Here is a 21,051-nt window from a genome sequence, read left to right on the forward strand (position 1 = left end):
GTAACAACTGACATGGCAGAAATACAAAGGATCATGAGAGATTACTACAGACAATTCTATGACAATAAAATGGACAACCTGGAAGAAATGGACAAATTCTTAGAAATGCACAACCTGCCGAGACTGAACCAGGAAGAAATAGAAAATATGAACAGACCAATCACAAGCACTGAAATTGAAACTGTGATTAAAAATCTTCCAACAAACAAAAGCCCAGGACCAGATGGCTTCACACGCGAATTCTATCAAACATTTAGAGAAGAGCTAACACCTATCCTTCTCAAACTCTCACAAAATATTGCAGAGGGAGGAACACTCCCCAACTCATTCTCTGAGGCCACCATCACCCTGATACCAAAACCAGACAAAGATGTCACAAGGAAAGAAAACTACAGGCCAATATCACTGATGAACATAGATGCAAAAATCCTCAACAAAATACTAGCAAACAGAATCCAACAGCACATTAAAAGGATCATACACCATGATCAAGTGGGGTTTACTCCAGGAATGCAAGGATTGTTTAATATACACAAATCAATCAACATGATACACCATATTAACAAATTGAAGGAGAAAAACTATATGATCATCTCAATAGATGCAGAGAAAGCTTTTGACAAAATTCAACACCCATTTATGATAAAAGCCCTGCAGAAAGTAGGCACAGATGGAGCTTTCCTCAACATAATAAAGGCCATATATGACAAACCCACAGCCAACATCATCCTCAGTGGTGAAAAACTGAAACCATTTCCACTAAGATCAGGAAAAAGACAAGGTTGCCCACTCTCACCACTATTATTCAACATAGTTTTGGAAGTTTTAGCCACAGCAATCAGAGAAGAAAAAGAAATAAAAGGAATCCAAATCGGAAAAGAAGTAAAGCTGTCACTGTTTGCAGATGACATGATACTATACATAGAGAATCCTAAAGATGCTACCAGAAAACTACTAGAACTAATCAATGAATTTGGCAAAGTAGCAGGATACAAAATTAATGCACAGAAATCTCTTGCATTCCTATACACTAATGATGAAAAATTTGAAAGTGAAATTAAGAAAATACTCCCATATACCACTGCAACAAATAGAATAAAATATCTAGGAATAAACCTACCTAAGGAGACAAAAGACCTGTATGCAGAAAATTATACGACACTGATGAAAGAAATTAAAGATGATACAAATAGATGGAGAGATATACCATGTTCTTGGATTGGAAGAATCAACATTGTGAAAATGACTCTACTACCCAAAGCAATCTACAGATTCAATGCAATCCCTATCAAACTACCACTGGCATTTTTCACAGAACTAGAACAAAAAATTTCACAATTTGTATGGAAACACAAAAGACCCCGAATAGCCAAAGCAATCTTGAGAACGAAAAATGGAGCTGGAGGAATCAGGCTCCCTGACTTCAGACTATACTACAAAGCTACAGTAATCAAGACAGTTTGGTACTGGCACAAAAACAGAAATATAGATCAATGGAACAGGATAGAAAGCCCAGAGATAAACCGACGCACATATGGTCACCTTATCTTTGATAAAGGAGGCAAGCATATACAGTGGAGAAAAGACAGCCTCTTCAATAAGTGGTGCTGGGAAAACTGGACAGGTACATGTAAAAGTATGAAATTAGAACACGCCCTAACACCATACACAAAAATAAACTCAAAATGGATTAGAGACCTAAATGTAAGGCCAGACACTATCAAACTCTTAGAGGAAAACATAGGCAGAACACTCTATGATGTAAATCACAGCAAGATCCTTTTTGACCCAGCTCCTAGAGAAATGGAAATAAAAACAAAAATAAACAAATGGGACCTAATGAAACTTAAAAGCTTTTGCACAGCAAAGGAAACCATAAACAAGAAGAAAAGACAACCCTCAGAATGGGAGAAAATATTTGCAAATGAAGCAACTGACAAAGGATTAATCTCCAAAATTTACAAGCAGCTCATGCAGCTCAATAACAAAAAAACAAACAACCCAATCCAAAAATGGACAAAAGACTTAAATAGACATTTCTCCAAAGAAGATGTACAGATTGCCAACAAACACATGAAAGAATGCTCAACATCATTAATCATTAGAGAAATGCAAATCAAAACTACAATGAGATATCATCTCACACCGGTCAGAGTGGCCATCATCAAAAAATCTAGAAACAATAAATGCTGGAGAGGGTGTGGACAAAAAGGAACACTCTTGCACTGTTGGTGGGAATGTAAATTGATACAGCCACTATGGAGAACAGTATGGAGGTTCCTTAAAAAACTAAAAATAGAACTACCATACGACCCAGCAATCCCACTACTGGGCATATACCCTGAGAAAACCATAATTCAAAAAGAGTACCAAAATGTTCATTGCAGCTCTATTTACAATAGCCAGGACATGGAAGCAACCTAAATGTCCATTATCGGATGAATGGATAAAGAAGATGTGGCACATATATACAATGGAATATTACTCAGCCATAAAAAGAAACGAAACTGAGTTATTTGTAGTGAGGTGGATGGAGTTAGAGTCTGTCATACAGAGTGAAGTAAGTCAGAAAGAGAAAAACAAATACAGTATGCTAACACATATATATGGAATCTAAGGAAAAAAAAAAAAGTCATGAAGAACCTAGTGGCAAGACAGGAATAAAGACACAGACCTACTAGAGAATGGACTTGAGGATATGGGGAGGGGGAAGGGTAAGCTGGGACAAAGTGAGAGAGTGGCATGGACATATATACACTACCAAACGTAAAATAGATAGCTAGTGGGAAGCAACTGCATAGCACAGGGAGATCAGCTCGGTGCTTTGTGACCACCTAGAGGGGTGGGATAGGGAGGGTGGGAAGGAGGGAGATGCAAGAGGGAAGAGATATGGGAACATATGTATATGTATAACTGATTCACTTTGTTATAAAGCAGAAACTAACACACCATTGTAAAGCAATTATACTCCAATAAAGATGTTAAAAAAATAAAATAAAATAAAATAAATAAATAAATAAAAACTCCCAACAAGCAATAGTCCAGGACAAAGTGCATTCACAGTTGAATTCTACCAAACATTTAGAGTTAACACCTATCCTTCTGAAACTATTCCAAAAAATCACAGAGAAAGGAACAGTTCCAGACTCATTCTATGAGGCCACCATCACCCTGATACCAAAACTAGACAAGATATCACAAAAAAAAGAAAATTAGAGGCCAGTATCAGTGATGAACATAGATGCAAAAATTCTCAACGAGATACTAGCAAACTAGGACTTCCCTGGTGGTGCAGTGGTTAAGAATCTGCCTGCCAGCGCAGGGGACACGGGTTTGAGCCCTGGTCTGGGAAGATCCCACATGCCGTGGAGCAACTAAGCCAGTGCGCCACAACTCCTGAGCCTGCGCTCTAGAGCCTGCGAGCCACAACTACTGAGCCCGCATGCCACAGCTAATGAAGCCTGCGCACCTAGAGCCTGTACTTGCAGTGAGAAGCCTGCGCACCGCAATGAAGAGTAGCCCTTGCTCACCGCAACTAGAGAAAGCCCATGTGCAGCCACGAAGACCCAGCACAGTCATAAAAAAAAAAAAAAGATACTAGCAAACTGACTCCAACAATACATTATAAAGATCATACATCATGATCAAGTGGGATTTATCCTAGGGATGCAAGGATTTTTCAGTATCCTCAAATCAATCAATGTGATACACCGCATCAACAAACTGAAGAATAAAAACCATATGATCATCTCAATAAATGCAGAAAAAGCAAAATTCAGCATCCATTTATGATAAAAATTTTTTCAGAAAGTGGTCATAGAGGGAACCTACCTCAACATAATAAAAGCCATATATGACAAACCCACAGCTAACATCATTCTCAATGGTGAAAAGCTGAAAGCATTTCCTCTAAGATCACAAACAAGTCAAGGATGCCCACTCTCGCCACTTTTATTCAACATAGTTTTGGAAGTCCTAGCCACAGCAATCAGAGAAGAAAAAGAAACAAAAGGAATCCAAATTGGAAAAGAAGAAGTAAAACTGTCACTGTTTGCAAGCGACATGATGCTATACATAGAAAATCCTAAAGAAACAACCAGAAAACTACAACAGCACATCAATGAATTCAGTAAAGTTACTGGATACAAACTTAATATAGAGAAATCTGTTGCATTTCTATACACTATCAAGAAAATATCAGAAATAGAAATTAAGGGAACGATTCCATTTACCATTGCATCAAAAAGAATAAAATACCTAGGAATAAACCTACCTAAGTAGGCAAAAGACCTGTACTCCCAAAACTATAAGATGCTGATGAAAGAAACTGAAGATGACACAAACAGATGGAGAGATATACCATGTTCTTGGATTGGAAGAATCAATATTGTGAAAATGACTATACTACCCAAGGCAATCTACAGATTCAATGCAATCCCTATCAAATTACCAATAGCATTTTTCACAGAATTAGAACAAAAAATGTTTAATTTGTATGGAAACACAAAAGACCCTGAATAGCCAAAACAATCTTGAGAAAGAAGAACTGAGCTGGAGGAATCATGCTCCCTGACTTCAGGCTACACTACAAAGCTACAGTAATCAAAACAGTATGATATTGGCACAAAAACAGCCATATAGATCAATGGAACAGGATAGGAAGCCCAGAAATAAACCTACACACTGTGGTCAATTAATCCACAACAAAGGAGGCAAGAATATACAATGGAAGAAAGACAGTCTCTTCAATGAGTGGTGCTGGGAAAATTAATCCACAACAAAGGAGGCAAGAATATACAATGGAGGAAAGACAGTCTCTTCAATAAGTGGTGCTGGGAAAACTGGACAGCTACATGTAAAAAATAAAATTAGAACATTCTCTAACACCATATATAAAAATAAACTCAAAATGGATTAAAGACCTAAATGTAAGACTGGATACTATCAAACTCCTAGAGGAAAACATAAGCAGAACACTGTTTGACATAAATCACAGCAATATTTTTTTTGGATTCATCTCCTAGAGTAATGGAAATAAAGACAAAAATAAACAAATGGAACCTAATTAAACATAAAAGCTTTTGCACAGCAAAGGAAAACCATAAACAAAATGAAATGACATCCTACAGACTGGGAGAAAATATTTGCAAATGATGTGACTGACAAGGGATTAATTTCTAAAATATACAAACAGCTCATACAGCCTAATATCAAAAAAAAAAAACAAAACTAATCAAAAATGGGCAGACGACCTAAATACACATTTCTCCAAAGAAGACATACAGATGGACAACAGACACATGAAAAGATGCTCATCATTGCTAATTACTAGAGAAATGCAAATCAAAACTACAATGAGGTATCACCTCAAACCAGTCAGAATGGCCATCCTTAAAAAGTCTACAAATAATAAATGCTGGAGAGGGTGTGGAGAAAAGGGAACCTTCCTTTACTGTTGGTGGTAATATAAATTGGTGCAGCCACAATGGAAAACAGTATGGAGATTACTTAGAAAACTAAAAATAGAACTACCATATGATCCAGCAATCCCACTACTGGGTATAAATCTGGAGAAAACTGTAATTTGAAAAGATACATGCAATGCACCCTGATGTTCACAGCAGTACTATTTACAATAGCCAAGACATGGAAGCAACCTAAATGTCCATCGATAGATGAATGTATCAAGAAGATGTGTCATATATACACAATGGAATATTACTCAGGCATAAAAAAGAATGAAATAATGCCATTTGCAGCAACATGGATGGACCTAGAGATTATCATATTAAATGAAGTAAGTCACAAAGAGAAAGACAAATATCATATGATATCACTTATATGTGGAATCTAAAAAAATGATACAGATGAATTTATTTACAAAACAGAAACAGACTCACAGACATAGAAAACAAACTGATGGTTACCAAAGGAAATAGTGGGGGCAGGGAGCTAAATTAGGAGTTTGGGATTAGCATATACACAATACCATATATAAAACAGGTAAACAACAAGGACCTACTGTATAGCACAGGGAACTATACTCAATATCTTGTAATAACCTATAATGGAAAAAAATCTGAAAAGGCATATATACACACACACATATATATGTATGTGTGTGTGTGTGTGTGTGTGTGTATGTGTGTATCTGAATCACTTTGTTGTCCACCTGAAACTAACACAACACTGTAAATTAACTACACTTCAATAAAATAAAAACAACAAAACACGCACAAAAAACAAAGCCTGGGAACCAGCGTACTGTGGTATTACAGTAGTGCTGTCAGTGCATTTCACCTCCCTTACCCTAACCTGAGAACACTACATTGAGTAGGATTCTGAAGTCCTGTCTGAGCTCACAGGAAAGTGTGCAATGATTGATTAGTGATGTCTGCATAGGCGCAGGACATAAGTGGAGGCTGGGCTGCCTTCACATGCCATCTTTAATGAGCATTATTATCAGCAAATACACATTTCTAGGTCTGATTTTGAGGTCCAGGCGGTTCCTTGACCACCGAGCCCACAGCCTGCTCACAAACATGCCTGAAGGCAACAAGAGAGGGAAATCAGGTGCAGCCACACCCACTGCAGAACACAGCTCATTGTAAGGACCTCAGAGATGGCCTCAAAGACGGATGCAATCATGTTATCATAAAGTAGATCCCACTTTCCCAGAGGAACAATGTTACACTTGGTGCACGGCCAATGATTGGGCCCCAAGCAAACCAAAATAGGACACAAAGTGGCACTATGTACACAATTTGAAAATGTAAATAGCATCTAAGATCTTTTTAACCCCCACCCTCACTGCTCTGCCAAAGAACCAATTTTTGCCCCCTTAGGGATGATGTTACCCTTTTCCCATGAGAATGCATGGTCTAGACTAGGTCGGGAGTAATTTATAAGAAGCTGTCTTCTTCAGGGAGAGATACTGATCATGAGAGTCAGGGAGGGAGGAAGGGAGATTCACTTGAACTGTTTACCTTTGGAGTCCTTTGAACTCTGTACGTATATTGCCTATTCACCAATAAGTTCCAAAAACTGAAAACCATCACCGCTATCATTTCAAAGAGAAAGGGCATTTTCTAATCACCACGGGAAAAATAAAAAGGACACCGTCACAGAGTATAAGACCATCTTTCCCCATTAAGAAGAGGTGGCAACTTTACACTGAAGAAGAAACAAAATGTATAGTCATATTTTTGTGTGCTTTTTTCTAATGCAAAAATAAAACTTTTATTTTGCAATATTACATTGCATGCAATAGTCTTCTTAATCAAAGGTTATTTGGGGGGAACTCTTAGGTGGTATAACTTGAGTGTAACCGAGCAGGACGCTATGGGGCCTTCCTGGGACAGACCCTTCCCCCATCTCCTCTGCTTTAGCTCCTCCCTGAAGTCCCTGGATAACAGTATCAGATGCACATTCCCTGAGTTGTTTTTCAGCTCCTAAAACCACCACCAAATGGAAGAAATTAACTACGTGATGATCACAAGCACGTAGCCCCAACCTTCTGGCACCTAAGGATTGATCACCGTCAACCAGTCAGAATTGTGCACGAGCTGATCACGTACCCTGGGAAGAACCTCCCTCACCTGGCTTTTAAAATGTTTTGCTGAGGGGCTTCCCTGGTGGCGCAGTGGATAAGAATCTGCCTGCCAATGCAGGGAATACAGGTTCGAGCCCTGGTCCGGGAAGATCCCACATGCCACGGAGCAACTAAGCCCATGTGCCACAACTACTGAGCCTGCGCTCTAGAGCCTGTGAGCCACAAGTACTGAGCCCACGAGCCACAACTACTGAAGCCCATGCACCTAGAGCCTGTGCTCCGCAACAAGAGAAGCCACTGCAATGAGAAGCCTGCGCACCACAACGAAGAGTAGCCTCCGCTTGCTGCAACTAGAGGAAGCCCGTGCACAGCATCGAAGACCCAACACAGCCAAAAATAAAATAAATAAATAAATAAATAAGCAATCATTAAAAAAAAAATGCTTTGCTGAAAGCCTTAAGGGAGCTCAGGGTTTTGGGGCACAACCACCTGTCCTCCTTCTACTGGCACCTTTACAATAAAGCTGTACTTTCCTTCACCACAGCCAGGTGTCAGGAGATGGGCTTTACTGCTTACGGGTGAGCAGACCTGAGTTTGGTAAAACTCGTGTAATTTATTCTGGCCAATTATTTTCATATCATTGACTGAAAATCCGTTTTCCTCTATGAATGTGGGAAACACCCACAGCACCTTCATTGACCTTTCAGAGTTTTAACTATTCTGGGCAAAGCTAGAAAAATTCAGGAACCAGGCCTGTAGGTCTCTGGCTATTTCTCCTGCCTTCTCACTTCAGGGCCTTAACAAAACAAAAGTAGTGACTACAGGTCTGAGTTCCAACCAGCAAGTGTTACAGTGAATACATATTTCTTCAACTAATTTATTTTTAAAAGACAAAAAAACTAATCTCCTCCAGGTCCAGGCACTTTAAGAGCTTGTTAAGGTCTCAAAATGGCCATGTGAAGTAGATAGTACATCACCCACTTCACAAAGGAGACAATTAAGGCTCAGAGCAGTTAAGTGACTTGCCCAGGAACACACAGCATGAAAGGAGTGAAGACAGATTCAAACCCAGCTCAGCCAGATGGCCAGGCTTACTCACTCAGGATGCGTGCACGTGGTGCTCACTCAGGGCTGGTTCCCTTCTCGAATTTCTACTCCCGATGGGTCCTGCCAGGAGTATGCCAGCTGAGGGAGAAGGAAGACAGTGAAGAGACACAGGCCTGAAGTCATTTGGGCTGGAAGCAGAGTCAGACACTGGCCCATCCTTGGACTTGGTGCTACTTCCAAGCACACAACCCGAGTCCAGCTGGGCTTCTCCATAAATACAACGCCCCGTCAGGCCCCCCGGTCCAGGTACCAGTGAAATCCAACCTAAAGAAATGACTCAGGGGACACCAGGCCCCACAGGCTTGATGAGCAGAAAGGGCCTCTAACGATACACGCATTCAAAACCCACTAGGCCAGGTCCCGCGTACCGCTCCCTCCACCCGGCCCTGAGCCTGGAAACCTTTTCTTAAATATTAAAACGTGGCCTCTAAGCTGGGAGATTAACCGAGACGCAGCCTTCTTATCTCAGGTAGGAGTTTCAGAGGCCCTCCTGGTGGAACCGTAACAAGATCCCTCCATGAGGGGAACTAATCACCGTGAAAGCTTTTGAGGGTGGAAGGGAAGCCAGGAGCAGAGAGACAGCCCCACCCAGCCCAGCCTCATTCCCCACAGTGACCCAAAGAAGGGGAAGAAATCTACCTGCTGCAAACCTGGGCCTCAGCCTCCCCGCAGATGCAGAGCCCAGAGCTGTAGACACGGAAGGCAAGCTATGGCCAGACCCATTTCACAGATTCGGCTCGTCAAGTAACGCTCAGTAAGCCATCCAGGGCCCAGGATGTGCAGGGTCCTCTTGCAGTTGTAATAACCAGCGTGGTTGGCCTACCGCCCAATCTGAAAGGTGATCCAGAAGCGTGCTGGACTCAGATAGTTAAAGAGTCGGGTTTTGTGAGTCAGTAGTAGAACTGTCCTTAGCTTGAAATCAGCCAGCACAATCCTTCTCCCAGCAATTTTTTTTATGGCCCAGATTGCCGGCGTCCTTTGAAAGCCCACGTGCCTGGGTTATCATGATATGAAGGCAGAAGGAGGTAACTGAAAGAATTTGAGGGCTTCCCTGGTGGCGCAGTGGTTGAGAATCTGCCTGCTAATGCAGGGGACACGGGTTCGAGCCCTGGTCTGGGAAGATCCCACATGCCACGGAGCAGCTGGGCCCGTGAGCCACAACTACTGAGCCTGCGCATCTGGAGCCTGTGCCCCGCAACGGGAGGGGCCGCGATAGTGAAAGGCCCGCGCACCGCGATGAAGAGCGGTCCCCGCACCGCGATGAAGAGTGGCCCCCACTTGCCGCAACTAGAGAAAGCCCTCGCACGAACCGAAGACCCAGCACAGCCAAAAATAAATAAATAAATAAAAATAAAAGTAGCTATAAAATTTAAAAAAAAAAAAAAAAGAATTTGAACTTTAGAACCCCAAAGACCCGTGCAGCGTCCCAGCGCCTCGGCAACTAACTCTCTGCAGGTGCTTGATTGAGTCACGTGACTGCTCTGACCCACGCTGTCCTCCTGAGTTAAAGCGAGAGAGGATACCTACCAGCAAGGCTGCTTTGAGGATTAAATGAAATAAATGTTTGTAAAGCATACACAGGGGGTCGCTGCAGGGCATGGCGGCTGATGAAATTGACACGGGGGTCATTTTCAGGCCCATCCTCCCCACCGAATTGTGAGTCTTGCAAAGGCAGGGTCTGTTCCTGGCGCACGGTAGGTGCTCAGTGAATTCTAATTGAAGGAAATCAACACCGAGGCATTAACAACTGCCTTTCTCACCTCCACTCTCCCCGGCGGGGTGGGGGGCGGGGGCGTCAGCTCTGTTGCCAGCAGCAGAATAAATGTTCTCTTGAGAGGAGCCAGTAGAATGGGCACTCATCTGGGCAGTGCCCTTCAGAAGCCAGAGGCCTCACGGGACCTAAGCCACCATTCTAATCAATACCAGCTGGTCTGGTTTTTTTAAATTATAATCCCCATTTCCCAATGAAACATACACTGTGCCATCTGCACGAGTTTGCCCAAGCCCTTCCCTCCACTCGGAATGCGTTCCCTCCCCTGCTCTGGGAGTCCTGCACATCCTTCAGGGCCCAGCTCAGGTATCTCCTGCCCAGTGAAGCTTCCCTACAGAGGAGGGAACCTCCCTCTGGTTAAGGACACGCCGACCTTCTCGGCTCAAGGCTGAGACACAGGCTCTAGACACACAGACCTGGGTCCCCATCCAGTTGGGTGACTTTGAGCAAATCATGTGATTTCCCAGAGGCTTGAGTTTTTGAAAAACTCCCCAGAACTACTGCAGGCCTTGAACAAAAGTATGTAAAGCACAGGACCTGGGACTTAGTGAGCCCCTGATAAATGGGACTTGTTATTTTTACTGAGGACAAGGCCCATATTCTCCAACTCTACCACCCACTCCCCAACACACACTCAGACACACACACGCACGCGCACACACGAGCACACACACACCGTACATGTATGCTCACACACGCAGGCCTCTCTAAACACACGGGATGCTCAGCGTGGCCTGGGTGGTGAGTGGCTGGTGGTGCAGGACAGCAGGGGGCGAGCAGCACACCTTGTCGCTATCACGCACCTACTGTGCGCCAGAATCACACACTGAGAAAAATGGGGATAAAGGGATGAGCTGGGGCGTCTGGACGTGAGGGAGGCCGACTTGCAAGGGGAACAGGATCTGTCTGCTTCAGGAAACAGGACCAAGCTGTCAACCATCAAGCTACAGAACTGCCCTGAGTCCCAAACTTCCTCATCTGTAAAAATGTTCTAGGATTCACGTCATGGGATTATGTGAGCATTAAACAACCCACATAAAGTACTAACACAGAGGAAGTGTTAAAAAATGTGAGCCTTTATCAATGTGCTTGTTACTAGTGGTAATAAACCCCGGGAGGTATTAGCATTGGGCACCTTGAAGTCAAGGGAGAAAAAAGTGATGAAAGAAACCCGGGGCCTCGGGCTTTCCTTCTGTCTTCAAACGGGGAACGGACCCGCGCTGGGAAGAGCTGTAGTAGTTAGGATGTGCTCAGCTGCAGGCAACAGACTAGCTCGCCTTAAACAACCGGGTTTAACTTCCCAACTAACGAGACAGAGCCGGCTGCCGGGGCTGTTTGGGAGCCCAGGGAGGCCAAGGTTCTGGATCGAAGTCACTGAACTCTCTAGACCTCAGTTCCTGGACTCAGCTCCGCGATGGCCCTCACCTGCCAGCCTCCAAAAGCAGTGGGGAGGGGAGAGGAGGGGTGGGACGGTTCCTGGAGCCCCAGCCCCCAGAGCTGCCAGCGGGGGTCCCACGGGCCAGAGCTGCGTCACGCGGCTTCCCAGAAGCCAAGGAAGCCCAGGCAAAGGGAATGGGTTTACCATGACTACTTAGGGCCTCAAGGTGAAGGTGGTTCATCCCCTGGGGCTGCGCCCACCTCCCCTGCAGACTAGACACCCCCCCTTGTTTCCCACAAGTGATGAGATTCTATTAGCAGGAGCACCAGGGGGAGGCTGGAGGTGCCCACCATGGTCTTCCCTGGATGCCCATGTGGGAAGAGCAAACGGCGGGGGCAGGGAGGATCCCATCCCCAGTGCCCCCCAGGAGCTGAAGGTCAATCAAGGTCTCAGGTGGGACTTATTAGATGCCTACTGTGTTCCCGGTCCTGGGCCTGATACAGTGGGGGGTACAAGAGACCCGGCTCCTGCCCCTAAAAGGACAATAAAGTCAAGTCATAGACACAAGACATACACACAGCTGTCTAAAGAGCGGACCCCTCGATTGCTCCAGGCTGGCCAGATTCTGTGGGTCTCAATGCCCTGGGCCTGCAGAGCAAGCCGGGCCAGCGGGTGTGAAAGAGGCCGGGGCAATGAAAGTAAATAAAAAGTAATTCAATTAAAAATAGAGTGTTATTTGGGATCTAAAAAAATGGTACAAATGAACGTATTTATGGAACAGAAATAGAGCCACAGATGTAGATAACAAACTTATGGTTACCGGGGGGAAGCGGGGGAGGGATAAACTGGGAGATTGGGATTGACATATACACACTACTATATATAAAATAGATAACTAATAAGGACCTACTGTATAGCACAGGGAGCTCTTCTCAATACTCTGTAATGACATATATGGGAAAAGAATTTTAAAAAAGAGTAGATATATGTTTTTTATTTTTAATTTTGAAATATCAATACATTGGTTTAGAACAGTGGGGGAAAAAAATTAGGCTCTGTCCCTCAGAAGGTCAGAACCTTGTGGGCAAGCAAGGGGAGAAACCTGGTCAGAGCTCGGCTTCTGGAGGCAGACCTGGGTTCAGATCTCTAGTCTGCAACTTGCTGAGTGGGTGCTGTGTGACCCTGAGCAACTGACCTCACCTCTCTGGTCCTCTCTCCTGCCTCTGTGAAACGGAGGTAAGCAAACTACTGACTTCAGAGAACTATCCTGAGGCTCGAAGAGTAAATGCACGCAATACACTGCTTCATGAGTGAAAGTTATTTCTCAGAACCACAGGAAAGCACCTCAGGGGTTTGACGGAGACCAAGAACGTTTGGGCGGAACTTGAGCTGAGTCACCCAGCGGGGTAGAGAGCCAAGGAGCACAAGCCTCCAGGTTCCGAGCCTGGCCACCTCCCTCCACCCGCGGGGCCAGGGAGCCTGACTCACCTGGTCCCCAGGCGCGGGGTGGGGCTTCCAGCTCTCACCTGGCGCTGCAGGCGGCCCACGCCCGCCACCCGCCTTTCATCTCCCCTCCCCGTGGCTCCGGGTGCAGCTTTCCCAATTGCCCAGGTGACGCCAGGGCCCAGGCTCTCGGCTTCCGCGGGGTACGGGGTGGGCAGGTGCGGCCGCCGCCAGGTGAGGCCGCCCCGCGGGAGGCCCGCCCACCGCGCCGCTTCGCTTCCTCCCGGTCTGTGGCGCCATCTGCTGGCCTTCCCCGGAAGGACACAACCTCTGCTCTGACTTCTGCCTCAGTTCAACAAATTAATGGGTATGGTGTTAGGTGTCCGGGATTCGCACCATCCCATGCTCTCTAGGAATCTGCAGACTACCAGAAAGCTCGGATGTAGAGAAGACAAGCAAAGAAAAAGATGCAAGTTGCAATCATTCCTTGTTCAGATACAGAATAACTTTAGTTGGGGAGGTACAAGCCCATCCTCTCTGAGGAGATGACAGGGGAAGACTTCAACGAAACCAAGAAAATCTCCACGGAAAGGGGGTGAAAGTAATCCACGCAGTGGAAACAGAATGTGCAAAGGCCCTGAGGTGGGAAGATACCTGGCTTTTTAAAGAAAGTGAAAAGCCCAGAGGCTGGAACATAATGGCTGTGGTATGAATGAAATAGGTAGAGATCAGATAAGACCCTCTATCTATACTCTCACTGTTCCCACGAGAGAACCAAGATCCAGGGAAAGGACTTGCCCTACTTGCAGAGTGAAGCAGTGACAGCCAAGCCTAGAGGACTCCTAGCCCAGAGCTCTTTCCACCACTCCACCACCCTCTCCAGCCTTGACGGCTGTTGGTGTCCGAGAATCCATTCATTCATTTATTCAACGAACATTTCTTGAGCAGCTATTATGTGCCAAAGACTGTGCTAAGCATTAAGGACAAAATGGTAAATGAGATATATTCCTTGAGATCCTCCCAATATAGTGAGGGCATCAAACCAGTCTAGGAAGATTAGAGAACGTTCCCACCACTCACAAGAGACAAACCCAAAGGAATGAAACTCTAATGGTGGAAATCTGGGACAAGTAGAGGCCAAAAGAGGAGATATCTCAGCATTCTGCTAAAGCATACCACAGGAACAAATTATTTTAATCAAACCCTATCCCCACCTTTTTGTAGAAGTGAAACATTAGGTCATAGAGGGATTGAGTCAGGATACACAGATGGACCTCTACTGAGATGCCAGAATCCTGGTGGCAGATTCAACTCAGGGGATACGTTAGTAATAGGCGTTCGCCCCAGTTCCCAGAGGAGACGGCTTGTCCTCAGCCTTCTGCAAAAGGGTCCTCAACACATAGTGGGTCAGTCAGGCCGATGGGGCTAGTGTGACCCAACCCCATCCTCCTCCTCTTCATCATCATTTGGAATCATCATCATTGGCATTATTCAGAAGTTACTCTCAGCCACCTTCCAATTCTTGATTTATTCAACCAAAAAGACTTATTGATCACCGCCCCTGTCCCAGCATTGCATTTGGGGTTGGGACACACTTAGAAAGGTAAAAGCCGCCCTTGAACAGCTCACAGAAGAGGCAGGTTGATGTTTAAACAAATCATTTCAACCTGGTATGGAAAAAGTGCTGCAATGGTGGTAGTTTCCACTTGGGAAGAAGCACAGTAAGACCATGGATCCATCCTGCCTGGGGAGGTCTTGAGAGAGAAGTTCCATGTGAACCACAAAAACCTTCATCTGAATCTTCAGTCCCGTGTTTCTTCAAACTGTGGTCCTGAAACAGCAGCATTTTCACTGCTTGGGGACTTGTTAAAAATGCAAATTCTGAATCTGAAACTCTGGGGTGGGTCCCAGCAATCTGTGTTTTAACATCCTTCTAGGTAATTCTGCTGCTCCCTGAAGACTGAGAACCTCTGGGTGAGGCAGGAAAATGCAGAGGAGCCTGTAAACCGGTGTTTTCAACAAGCATCCAGGTAATTTTCCATGATCCCAGTGTCTGGGAACAGTACTGAGGTTGAAACTACTGATTTTTCTTTTTACCCAACTTTTACATTCCCTTTTACTTCTTTTGTCTCAGAATTATTGTCTCATCTTAATTCTGTGAGTGCATTTGTTTTCATACGCTGTCAGGACCACACCGAAAAGAACAAATGTGATCAAATAGGGGATAGAGTGTCCAAACGTTCATTTGCCTGGGACACTCCTGTTTTAACACTGAAAGTCCCACGTCCTAGAAAACCCTTAAGTTTTGGACAAACCAGGAGAGTCATCCTATGTGGGCATTTATATATGTGCTTTACTATGACTAAATAATAACGCAAAATGTTGAGAAAAAATTTCCAATTATAATATCTACAACCTTTTTACACCAGTCCGAATCCTAACCCCAATTTTGTAATCTTCATCATTGTCATCTTTATGGTTCCTATTTCTGATCCACTTTAATTAACAAAACATAGGCAAAATGTTATACATTTCATTTTTATGTCCACTGGACTTAAAAATATCATGAAAACTTGACTGTGATGTCGAAAATGAACATTCTATGATACAGCAGTTCGCTCTTAGGAGAAACTTCTTGAGAAATTAGGTGGAAGAAAGTTCATTGCAACACTGGTGATAAGGAAACAACAAAAGTTATCAACAGGAGAATAGGCCACCACATGGTACCGAAAAATAAATGAACCAAAGCTATTCTTGTCAACACGAATATCTGAGAAACTCAGTGTCGCAAGAATAACGCATGTTACAGAAGGCTGCATCTAGTACCCCATTCATATAAAGCACAAGTGACTACAAAGAGTACTGGATACATTTCGATATACATGGATGAATAATATGTAACAAAAGTATCAAAGTAGGTACAAGAATGATGAAGAGGACAAGGATTCTCTCCAGAGGCAGGGAGGAGAGGGCGGAGAGAATGGGAGCTGCAGGAGGGTTTTAACTTTTTTTTTAACTCTTTTTTTTAACTGCATGTTTTATTTCTTAAAGCTGAGACACATGAAAAAAAATCATTTTATTCTCCATACTTTTTGGCATGTCTGAAATCTTTCATAATAAGTGTGTGCATTCTCTATGGTTTGCACCGTGCTGCTTTAAACACAAAGTCTCCAGGACTTGGATACAATTTGAAAACATCTAGGCTGATGAAGACAAATAGGAGTTTCTGTGCTGTATGGAATTTGTATGTTTTCTTTTCCCTTTTTTTGGCCATGGCACGCATGCAGGATCTTAGTACCCCGTCCAGGGATCGAACCCAGGCCCCCTTCAGTGGAAGCGTGGAAACCTAACCACTGGACCGCCAGGGAAGGCCCTATATGCTTTCTTAAAGAAAAGATCTGTGCATTCCCTGTTCATCACTGAGTTCCCCCTGCCTAGCAAAGAGCTTCACACCTTGTAGATCCTCAGTTAACCTTTGCAAATGAATAAGTATTGAATGAAACTCTTCACTGTATAGATGAGAAAGCTGGGGCTCACAGTGAAACGGTTTAGCTCAAGCCAGCTGCTGATATAGAGGGAGAACACAGGCCCAGCACCTGAGACCCTCAAATTCTCCAGATGGTTCCTGCATTAGCACTTCTCAAAATGTGTTCCCCCGCTCTGTTTAATTTGGGCAGGCCCAGCAGTAAACCTGCACAGCCTTGCCCCAATTCTCCTGTTCTCTGCCCTAATATAGCCCACAGAGACCTCCATTTCCCTGGTTCACTACACTGAGAACATCATGCTGATTGGATATGCTGAGCAAGAAGTAGCAAGGTCTTCGGAGGTTTTCAAAACACATGCAAACAAGAGAGAGAAGAGAACCGCCACAAGCACTCAGGGCCCCATCCTCAGTGAAGGGTCTGGGACACAGTGGTCTGGAGTAGGTGGAGATCTCTCCCCCAGGGTGAAAGACAAGTTACTGCACCTCCTGCCACCTGCAACCCAAAGCCAGATGCCACGCTTGGCGTGCCCTCTTAGATTCTGGAGGCAACAGAGAACATGTGTGAGTGAGCTCCTTACCATCTACACAGTCACCCAGAAGGCTGCCAGCTTCGAGTGGGGACCAGAACAGGGGGAAGCTCTGCAGAAAGTCCAGGCTGCAGCACAAGTTGCCTGCAACCTGGGCCCGTGATCTGGTGGAGACACCAATGCAACAACGGCTGCACAAGAAGGACACCACCCACTGGATATTGTGTGCTCGTTATGCCACTGAACCAGCAGGGGAAATAAGAAGGAGTTACCTTACTGGCCGGAGTGGTTGATCCCTATTACCAAGTGGAAGCTGAGTTGCTTCGACTCGGTGCGGGTCAGGAGGATGCTGTCTGGAGCCTGGGGGGTCTCTGGGTGCCCCGGCACTTCCAAGCCAGATAGTAAAGGTGGATGGAAAACCACAGCAGCCAATAATGTAAGGATGGTTGAGGACTCAGACCCCTCAGAGATGAAGGCTTGGGTCACACCACCAGGTAAAATATCCGCACCAGCTGGCATTCCGGCTGAGAGTGGGGAGAATACAGAACGAGGGGGTGGAAGGAGGAATTTGTACGTATCCATGAGGGCCTCACAGCCAGGATTACAGAAACGAGGATGTAATGACTTGGCATATCTTCTATTGCTGTGTTTTAGGGATGTATTTGTTTTTATGTGCTAACCATCCTCTTTTCTTCCCATCATTACTTTATACACGATTGTCGGACGCTTAGTTTACGATTTAGCCTGTAGGGACTAGAATATTCAGTGGCGCTGTGACTGAATTTCAGGAGTGATGTATATACAAATCAGTTATACATTCAGCGACCCTTGAAACTGTGCATCCCCTCATTTTGGGGAAAAGAGTGAGAATTTATTTGGAGGAAGCATGGCTGTAATCTTGTCAGATAGGAACATAAAGTTGTTTGCTGTGTATAAAATTACAATGTACGTAGCAGGTACATATGGAACCTGAGTCATGGAAGGAGGAGACGGTGCTGTTTTCAATTTCTTGCCTCTAGTTCCAAATTCACCCATTGTTGCCTGCTCTGTGGAGAGGAATCTGGGCCTCTTAAGCATTTTCCCTTTCCCACGTGGCACGATGTTAAGTGTTGCCAGGAGAGGGCGCTGGAGAGACACTGCGGGAGGAAAGGGCTCTTCCTAGTGGTGATGGGTTGCTCACCAGGCTTCTCCAGCACGCCCCCCAGTGGCCGGCTGCTGCAGTGCATGGCAGTCAGCAGCATCCAGAGGCTTCCCCCGCTCCCCCGCCACCCCGACCCCCGCACAGGGCAGTTTTGTAACAGAGTGCCTCCAGTGAGACCCCTGCCAGTGCCAGCTTTCCCTGGCACCCTGGGAGGGGCAGGTGTCCAGTGAGTTCCTCCAGCATGGCACCACAGCGCTTCTCTGCCATCTGCTGAACCAGGGCCATGCCCTCCCAACAAAGTCTGGATCTCAGCCCTGTTGGGGTCCAGGGTGTGAGGGTCTCTTGGGTGCTCTGCCTCAGCCCCAGGGGGAGGAGCTAGTCCTTACAGCTGCTCTTTCTGGATTCTTTAGATCTCTCTGTACTTCTTACTTACTTATCACTAACAACTTAAGGCAAATACAAAGTGCCTTCAAGGAGGGGACCCACCTGGAAGTCATCTCAGGACTGTCCTCCCTCCACACCCCCTCTTCTACCTTTCTGCCCCTCCTCCCATGCCCCCCATTTCTGTCCTTTCCTCTCTGTGCCCCTGTTCTCCCTCCTCCTCTTCCTTGCCTTCTCACCGTCCTCCCACCACCTTTGAAAAATAAACAATCTAATTTTCCTGCACTTGAGATGAAGGTTGCATCAAACCCCTTAGTGCCTGGCAGAGGGCTCCCTTCCTTCCCTGCGATGTCACACTGGGAAGGGGGGGGGCAGAGGGCACCAGGCAGCCACCAAGGGCCCTCATGGTCACCTCCCCAGCCCGGAGGCCCATACAGCACTGGCCTCCCTTCAGGCACATCCTGCCACCTCCCTCTCCAAAACTCCTTCAGTGACTGTGGATTGAAAAATGTACACAGAAGAGTCTAAGGAAAAACTGAGACACACGAAGACGCCCCAAGGCACGGAGGGGCTGGAAACTTCCCTCTGGAACCAGAGTTCATTGTTCCCCCCCACCCCGCCCCTGTGGGAGTGAGGAAATTGGCAGAGTGCGGGACGGTCAGTGTGCCCCCTACTGGCCAGTTGTATGTATGTACGTAGAGAAACGCGCACATTGTATGTTACGTGATAACGTGAGTTGTATGTTATTGGGTGACTCTTGATAACAGATTGCAGGATACGCTATACCTGTCCGTCAACCAGGGGCTGTTGGGTGGTTTACAGGAGACCCACACGTTGGACTGCAAGGCAGCCATTTAAAGAAAGGCCTAGATCTGTGTATTAGCATGGAAGCGTGTCTGTGATGCATTGATGAGGAAACAGAAACGGTCTGTAAAAGTATATGTAAACATGACATTTTCTGTTAAACCTGGAAGAGTTAAGCCCTACCTCATTAAAAATCATAATCTCAAGGACGAAGGTGTTGAGGAGCAGACACCATCACTTTCAACCTAGGGTCTGGTGATATTTGACTACAATGTGCATACGAGCATTTTGAAATAGAACTGAGATATTTCCAATCTGGAAAATGAATATATGAAATACACAAATAGACTTAAGGCCAGTCGAGTCCCCTCTCCAGGCCTCAGTTTTCTCATCTGTAAAATGGGGATGACCTTCTCTTCCTCTCGTAGTTTTATCTATGTAACAAAGATTTGTAGAAACAGTTTCTCTGTGCCAGGTACCATTCTAAGCACTTTCTACATATTAACTAAATCAATCTTTATAAGAAGCTAATGAGGGAGGGACTATTATTATCCCCATTTTATAGATGGAGGAACTGAAGCACAGAGAGTTTGAGTGAATTAGCCAAGCTCACCCAGCTAATAAATGGCAGAGCTGGGATTTGAACTCAAGAAGTCAGGCTCCTGGCCCTGGCTTCTTAGGTACCATACAATGTAGCAAAGAGTCAGTGAGAATGTATGTGAAGTGCATTCCGCATAATATGTGTCAGTGATATTTGTGGAAGGTGACAATGCTTCTAAGATCTACCTAAACTGTGTGCTCCCCACAAACTCCTAGAACGGCCCCTGGCCCAAAAAAAGCACACAGGACCCAACTGCTGAATTAATGAATGTGTGAATGAATGAATCCACAGATATCTGGATTAAAACCTTGCTTTTCTAAGCATTTTTTTTTGCATGGCAGCATCTAGCCCACGAGTTGGCACATAGTAGGGCTAAGAGATGCAGAGATGAATAGTGAGATGAACAGCATTTGGCACACAGTAGGCCGGCAGGAAATGACGGATGAATTACAGCAGAATGGTTTTTCTTCTGTTTCCTACAGCCCCATCCTGACTCCTGCTCGCCTGGGAGCTTCAAGCGGGCAGGGACCCCGGCACCCAGCCCAGGGCCTGGCACACAGTAGGCGCTCAGGAAAGGCTGAAGAACATGTGGCTGATGAGAGTGGGGCCTGCAGGAACAGAGGGGGTCAGAGCTGAGCGAGCCTCAATCCTGAGAGCTCAGGCAGGATGACCGCAAGGGGCCAGCCCACAACCTCCGTGGGCAGCTCAGGATGGCGCCTGGCCGTGCCCTGGGTGAGAGGCAGGGGGATCTGCCTCTGTGAGGGGAGTAAAGTGGAGAGGAAGGCAGCTGTGGGGGCGGCCGGAGCCCGAGGCAGGCGGGGCCCAGGAGGAAGCCCGCCAGCGTCAACTGCGGGTCTGAGGC

At 45.5% G+C, this 21,051-nt stretch overlaps 1 long non-coding RNA gene across 1 annotated transcript in view; it reads right to left on the reverse strand.

Annotated features, from left to right (window-relative positions):
* LOC132348222 (uncharacterized) overlaps positions 1 to 13,411 on the reverse strand; it is a 36,353-nt gene extending 22,942 nt beyond the window's left edge. The window contains exons 1-2 of the long non-coding RNA XR_009497386.1: positions 13,297 to 13,411; positions 8,652 to 8,737 (exon numbers count right to left, since the gene is read on the reverse strand). This is a non-coding gene — a long non-coding RNA (uncharacterized LOC132348222). The remainder of the gene's footprint in view (positions 1 to 8,651; positions 8,738 to 13,296) is intronic.
* Positions 13,412 to 21,051: the final 7,640 nt, after the last annotated feature.

Source organism: Balaenoptera ricei, chromosome 14, assembly GCF_028023285.1.
Source record: "Balaenoptera ricei isolate mBalRic1 chromosome 14, mBalRic1.hap2, whole genome shotgun sequence".
Classification (NCBI taxonomy): Eukaryota; Metazoa; Chordata; class Mammalia; order Artiodactyla; family Balaenopteridae; genus Balaenoptera; species Balaenoptera ricei.